This window comes from Pseudorca crassidens, chromosome 21 (genome assembly GCF_039906515.1).
Source record: "Pseudorca crassidens isolate mPseCra1 chromosome 21, mPseCra1.hap1, whole genome shotgun sequence".
NCBI lineage: Eukaryota > Metazoa > Chordata > Mammalia > Artiodactyla > Delphinidae > Pseudorca > Pseudorca crassidens.
Window position 1 is genome coordinate 31,875,210 of NC_090316.1, and position 7,573 is coordinate 31,882,782.

General features: G+C 52.6%; 1 long non-coding RNA gene across 1 annotated transcript in view; it reads right to left on the reverse strand.

Annotated features, from left to right (window-relative positions):
• The window catches only part of LOC137216226 (uncharacterized), a 154,648-nt gene that overhangs the window by 24,979 nt on the left and 122,096 nt on the right, over positions 1–7,573 (reverse strand). The window lies entirely within an intron of this gene.

Here is a 7,573-nt window from a genome sequence, read left to right on the forward strand (position 1 = left end):
TGATACGCGTCAGTGTTGTTTTAGCTTTTTGCCACGTGTGTATTGTTTTTGTAAATAAAACCAACATCGGGGATGACCTCCAAGAAAACACTCTCAGCACTCTCAGCTTCTGCCTGGGGCCTCAGTTCAGTCAGGACGGCTGTGCTACACCGATGCTCTGGGTTCGATCCAGGACCTACTGCCCATGAGCTGTTTCTTACTCTCTGCCCGTCCAGGTGTGTCATCCAGGCAAGTGGGGATAACGATGCTTCATTATGTTAGAAAGAACAGAAACAGGAGCTGTAAGAACAGCACTTACTAAACCCTCCCGCCTGTCAACTACTTTCTAGGCACAAACGTGTTAAAGCCACACAACCCTCTGGTCTATCTTTCCTGCGGCGCAGAAGGGCAGCTAAATGCCATGTCCGGTTGGCCCGGCCTCTAGGTGGAGGTACAGAACTGAAATCCAGTCCGTCTGACTCGGGGTCTGATCCAGCTCCCCTCCAGACCCCTCGTGGTTCGCTGCAGGTGCAAGGGTGGGAGGCCCCGTGGCGAACCTGGCCTGGGGTCGGGGGCTCCGTCCGGCTCTGCCCATCAGGCTAGCCAGCTCTAGCATCCACAGCTGAGACCGACTCCAGAAGGGTCCCCAAGGTGGGCCTGAAACGAGCTCAGCCCCACGGAGTCGGGTTCGATCTTCAGCAGGTAGGGCCCAAGGCAGGTGCTGCCATCAGGCCCCTGTCCCACCGCCCCCCGACCAGGTCTCATGCTCCGAAGGTGTGATCAACACCTGACACAGGCAGCTCCTGCCTCTGGGGAGCGGCGGGCCACACAGCCTGCGAGGAGACGTGTCCTAGAGACCAGCCAGCCAAGGACGACGACCCCGCCAGCTGTCATCAAGGTCAGGTGACAGCTAGAGAACAGGGGCAAGTGCTGGAAATTCTGGGCCACATGCAGCCTCAAAGCAAAACGTGACATCCATCAGTGGAGTAATCAGAATGAAAATGTACAGCGGGAATACAGGTAGGAACCCCCTTTCCTTTCCCAGAAGCAAATACTGGTAACGTTTGGTGATTTTCTTCTTAGGCTCTGGACTTTTCTCCCTGCATTTACAACTGCGAATGTGCACACACACACATAGCGTTTCTTTTTCTTTTACCCCACACAAATGTGCTTAAATCTCAAGTTTCTCCCTGAAAAGAGCCTGACACGTGCCTTTTATGGTAAAGTGTGTTGATGATCGCCTTGCCCCAGAAGCAGTAAGGAACGCAGGCCCTTCAGAGGTGGCCTCAAACTGGAAACAGAGAACTTGAGTCTGTTTTCAGACACAGTAGAACAGTATGAAAATAGCTATCATGGACCCACAAAAAGAGGTGAACCAAGGCAAGCTCAAAATTGTCAAAAAATGAGCTTATTCGGGAATAGCGGAGGAACTGCAGTTCAGGACACGTGAACTGTAGCGAGCCATAAGCGAGTCCGTTAAGGCTGTGGAGCAGTCTGTATTTACGGGCAGGAAACGTAAACAGGGGAGAGTCCAGTTAGCGTCTATTAAAATAAAAACAATTTTTAAAAAAGGGACCAGTCCTGAAAGTCCCCTGAGCAGACCAAACCAGTCCAGGCAGGCAAAGCTCAGTTCGGCCCAACCCAGGTCATTGCTTTTCCAGACCTCCAGAAATCATAAGCAAACTTTCCAAGGCTGATATGAGGCAGCCCTTGACCAAGTCCCTGCTCCAATACTGTCGCTTTTCTGTAAACGGGGCATTTACGGGAGCTCTGTTTCTCAGTCCTTCAGTTTTCTTTTTCTGAGGACACATGCGTGAGCTTTTCCATTTTATATCCTCTGGTTCCATCTTAGATTGAAATCCTGGCACGCTATTAGGATGCAAACAAATGCGGGCTGTGACGTTTAGAGAGGGAACATCATCTGGGTGCCGGGACGTTGGGGTGCTGCCAGGAGTGAGGTCCTAGGAAACGAAGGGTTAACCAAAGTGCGGACACTTGTATCAGTCAGCTATGGCTGCTGTAACAAAACACACAGGCTGGGTGCTCGAACAACAGAAGCTTATGCCTCACGGTTCTGGAGGCGGCCTTCTCCCCGTGCGCTCATGTGGCAGAGAGACGTGGTGCTCTTCCCTTCTTGCAAGACCACCCGTCCGACGGGATCAGGCCTTGTGACTTCATTTAACCGTAATTTCCCCCTTAAAGGCCCCATCTCCAAAGACAGGGCCTGAGCACAGGAATTCTGGGGGACACCTTTCAGTCCACAGCAGCACTCGTTTCATTCATTTCCTCTGGCGACTGGTTATCTATGCCGGACACCAGAGCCTGGGGGGTGGAGATGATGGGGATCCCCACTCAGCCCCTCCCTCAAACCTCACAGCAAGCATGCAGAGGACATGACAGTCACTGTGACAGGGAAGGAAGGTGCGATGGGGCAGCTCGGAAGTACCAGGCGCTTCTAGGACAAGGGGTGGAGGTCAGGGAGGGCTTCTCAGAGGAGGTGGCAGGGGACAAGGGCATGGCTCACCCACAGGAGCGACCAGCCCCCCAAGAGCAAAGCACGTTCTTCACGCCTGCTGTGCTCAGGAGTTGTTGTTGTGATGTCATAAATATTGTTGAAATGCAATCAAGTGTGACTCTGATAAGGAGTGATCCAGGTTGAATATTCATGCAGGGCATGTGGGCTGGCCTGGCTCCCGTGAGCCGTCAGAATGCACCTGTTTTTATTCTCACGAGCTCAACGCAACGCAAGGTCACTGCCAGTCCCTCCAGCGATCTGTGCAAACACCACAAACGCCAGCTGCTCCGACCTGGGGGGCGCTGTCTGAATCTCCCTACTTCACAAATGGGGCAACTCGAGCCAAGAGGTTGTCCTGGCCTGTGTGGGCCAGGCCCAGCCGGCTCTGAACGGAGAACAGCAGGGAGGGAAACGAGGAGGGCCGGGCCTGCCCAGGAACCGTGATCTCGAACGTGGAAGCCTGGAGCTTCCTGATGCTGATGAGAACAGGGAGACCGAAGGTTAGAGGCTCGCGTGCAAACACAGACTCTGTGCCGTAATCCCTTTAATCCAGCCTCCTACACCCCCATTCGACCACACGCCCCGCCCCCAGCACACCCCCAAATACACAGCCAAGGGCCCAGGTTTCCGCCTTATTCTGCGGCTGAGACGTCTCATCCCCTTCAAATACACGGAACGGTCACTTTTCTTGTGGCTCCTTTGCAGCCTAGGCGGAGGGCCGGCGCCGGGCGGCCCCTCCCCTGACCTCAGGCTCCCTGGAGCGGCGTCCCCTCATCACATCCACTTTGGACCCGGCCGCCGGAGCTTCCGGCCGCTGCTGGACGCGGGGACACGGCCACGCAGACCTGCCACCCAGACACGCCGTCCTAACCGCATAGAAGGACTGCGGAAAATACCGAAAGCAAATGTTACGACAGGACCAAGAGTGAAAGAGTGGAGATGAAGTCCTCCGGTGTCAGCAGTAAAGGACAAACCCAGAGCCGGAGTGGAAACAGAGAAGCAGGCGCTTTTTTGCATGAGAAGTTTTCTGCCTCTGACAGAGGTTGCCCCTCCCTCCTCTAAAGATGTTCCCTCCCCTGACTGCTACCCCCTCGTCCATGGTTTTCTCCCCTCCTTCCTCGAAAGTCAGTGTTCTCTGGGATTTTTAAACAACTTTATTTTCCTAAGGATTTCATTCACTACCAGGGCTTCAAGTGACCCACAGAAGCTGATAAGTTCGGAACCAGGTGTACCTTCCGACTCTGTCGGCAGAGAGCCAAGCCCATAGGTGTGATGCCAGCAAGACCCCCATGCGGATACCCGCGCATCTCGTAGCAGCAGACCCTTCTGGGGCTCCCGTTCCCCCAAACTCCACGCAAATCACTGCCTTCCAAAAGTCAGCCCCTGCCTCTTGGCCCCAGGCAGCTCGCCCCTTATCCTTCTGAATGTTGGGGTCACGACGCCTAGGAATTAGCATCCCGCTAAGAGCAGTTTTAACCACGGAGTAAGAGGCATTGGGGGTACAAAGCTCCTGTGGTCAACGGTGGCCTTAATAACACACTTCTATCTGCTTCCTCTTCTTCACACCAACTCTCCCCTCACCTCATCCTTTACGTCTCCCAAGTCCCCATGTTCACTCAAATTCTCGGTTCACACTCTCCTAGGGGAGCCCAACGTGAGGCACTCTTTCCGTGCAAACGTATCTGCAACTCACCATCATTTCCCTGAATCACCTCCTCTTCCTGTTTATCCTGCCTCAGTCCGTGACACCACCTTTTACCTACACCGAGCCAGAACTCGCTCATTCTGTCTCCTTCCGTGTCTGCTGGACTTCTGCTTCTTAACGTCCCCTGAATCCACGTGTCCTTTCATCTCCCCTTCACGACCTTAGCTAAGACCCTGCACCAGCTCTTCCCTTGTCTTGCCGAGTCCAATCCTGCCCCTCTCCATCCACTTCCACACTTGCCTGAGACGTTTTCTAAACCAGCAACTGGCTCATGTGTTTCCTCTGATTCAGGTCGTCCATGGCCTCCCTACTGCTTAAGGAGAAAACCAAAACTGTTCAGATGACACTGAAAGCCTCAACTCACATACACTGCCTCAGATACTGGCCTTGGCCCGTGGTCCCCACATGCCACCCATCAGAGCGCCTAGAAAGCGTCACGGCAACCGTCTGTCCCCTCATCTGTCTCCCCAACTAGACTTTTGCAGGAAACCACTAGAAAGCTTGTTCCTCACTGCACCCCAAGCCCCTAAAGATCGCCTGGTATGTAATGGGAACCGAATACATACACTTGAATCAGTGAATGAAAGAATGAATGAGTTTGAGTGTGATGAACGCTTGCATTTCTTTTGTCCACGTGACGGCTTCACCCCTTTGAGCGTTTGGGGAATTCTTCACTGTCGGAGCTTAGCAGGAGGCTGAAAGGACCCTCCGAAGCTGCTGAATATGCCACATTCTTGCTTTCCCAGGCTCTCCTGCGGCTGGTCCTATGCCCAAGGTTCTGCCACCCAGACCTGGCAAGTGGGACTCAGACCCAGGCAGGTGGTACAGTGGCGTCAAAGGTGGGGCTCAAGGTGAAAAGGGCGGGGAAGAGGAGACCTGATCCTGTGCTTCCTTCTCTCTGTCTCTGTACGTGTGCTTCTCTATTTCTTTATTTCTCTCATTTTATTTCTCTGCCTCTGTCTTTGTTATCTCTTGTTATTTCTCTCTCTTTTTAGTTCCCTCTAACTTTCTCCATTTCTCTCTGCCTTGATCTCTCTTTTTCTCTTTCCTTTTCTTTCTTTCTCTGTCTCTCTCTGTTTCTCTCCCCCCAGCCTCCCTCCCTCCCTCCGTCTCTGTCTCTCACTGGTAGGGGTGCAGTGGAAGTGTCCGCAAGGCGCGTGGCGTTGTGGTACAGATGGCGCTCTGCTCGCGGCAGCAGCAGCTGCAAAGTCAAGCTCCTCTGTCTCACGCGCAGTGGCTGCAGCACAGTGTCCTCCTCGGACCAGTCCCTTGCAGGAGGTTGGACACTGTTTCTGGAAGCAGAGCTTATAAGCCAGGTTCTTCAGGCACCCAGTGATTCTGTGAGCTACCCCATATCCTCTTTTTTTTTTTTTTTTTGCAGTACGTGGGCCTCTCACTGTTGTGGCCCCTCCCGTTGCGGAGCACAGGCTCTGGACGCGCAGGCTCAGCGGCCATGGCTCACGGGCCCAGCCATTCCGCGGCATGTGGGATCTTCCCGGACGGGGGCACGAACCTGCGTCCCCTGTATCGGCAGGCGGACTCTCAACCACTGCGCCACCAGGGAAGCCCTACCCCACATCCTCTTAACAAACTCCTCTCTTGCTCAGTCAGCCAGAGCTGCTTCTCGTGCCTGCAAATAAGAACCCTGACAGAGACATCAGGAAAGTTGCCGACAGAATTACAATGAAAATTAACGATAAAGAAAATATTTTTTAAATCTTTAGAATTGATGAGAACTTGAGAGCTGCTTAGAGATTAGCTAACACAACATCCCAGTTTGACAGTTGAAAGAATAAGTTTCAATCCAGGCAGCTCAGGAAGACTCAGCCCAGTCTGGACCCCGGACCTCCTGACTCCAAGGGGCCACATTAGGGATTCGCCTTCTGGGAGAAGCCACAGTTGGAAGCTTCCTGGAAACACATTTCTTGGGAGAAAGAAAGGCTGGATATGAAAAGATGCTCCGTTTCATACGTCATCAGGGAAATGCAGATTAGAACAATGAGATACCACTACACATGTTTCTGAATGGCCAAGGTACAGACCACAGACAACACCAAATGCCAGTGAGGGGCTTCCCTGGTGGCGCAGTGGTTGAGAGTCCGCCTGCCGATGCAGGGGACGCGGGTTCGTGCCCCGGTCTCGGAAGATCCCACATGCCGCGGAGCGGCTGGGCCCGTGAGCCATGGCCGCTGAGCCTGCGCGTCCGGGGCCTGTGCTCCGCAACGGGAGAGGCCACAACAGTGAGAGGCCCGCGTACCGCCAAAAAAAAAAAAAAAAATGCCAGTGAGGATGTCGAACAACAGGAACTCTCGTCACTGCTGCTGAGAATGCAAAATGGTGCAGCCACTTCGAAAGACAGACAGTTTCTTACAAAACTAAACATACCCTTACCATACGATCTAGCCATCGCACTCCTTGGTAGTTATCCAAAGGAACCGAAAACTTATGCCCAGACAAAAACTTGCACACAAATGTTTATAGCAGCTGGATTCATAACTGCCCAAACTTGGAAGCCACCAAGATGTCCCTATGTAGGTGACTTGATAAATAAACTATATTACATCTACAATGGAATAGTAAAAGACATGAGTTATCGAGCCATGAAAAGACCTCGAGGAAATGTAAATGCATATGTTTATGTGAAGGAGGCCAACCTGAAAAGGCTACATGCTGTGTGCTTCCAACTATATGACGCTCTGGAAGAGGCAAAACAGTAGAGGCAGTAAAAGGATCAGTGGTTGTCAGCAGCTGAGCACACACGGGAGGAATGAAGAGACAGCACGGAGGGTGTTTAGGCCAGTGGAGCTATTCTGTAGGACGCTATAATGATGGCTACCTGTCACTGTCCATTTGTCCAAACCCACAGGATGTATAACACCAAGAGTGAACCCGAATGTCAACTCCAGACTTCGGGTGACAATGACGTGTCGGCGGAGGTTCGTTACTGTAACACACATACCATCTGGTGAGGGCTGTAGCTAGCGGGGGAGTCTATGCATGGGCAGGGCTGGGGGTTTATGGGACCTCTCTGTACCTTCCCCTCAATTTTGCTGTGCACTTAAAACTGCTCTAAAAAAATTGTCTTGATAAAAAAAAAATAAATTTCAGTGATATAAGAGGCCCATAGATTAAAAAGGATTTCAGAGATATCTTAATTTTAAAAACAACAGAAGCTCAAAAGGCTAGTATTAGTCAACCTTGGGCCTGAGGAAAATTCCATCCCTAAAGGTTAAAAGAACGGGCTCGGCTTTTCTAAGGGAAGAGGGTGAAGTCTGGGGTCTCATCAGCTAAAGGGCCTGACACCGGATGGCAGCCGGGCAGCCACCAGGCTCAGTGCCTCCCCGGGGCCGCCTCTCGGGGCTCCCTGAGCCATC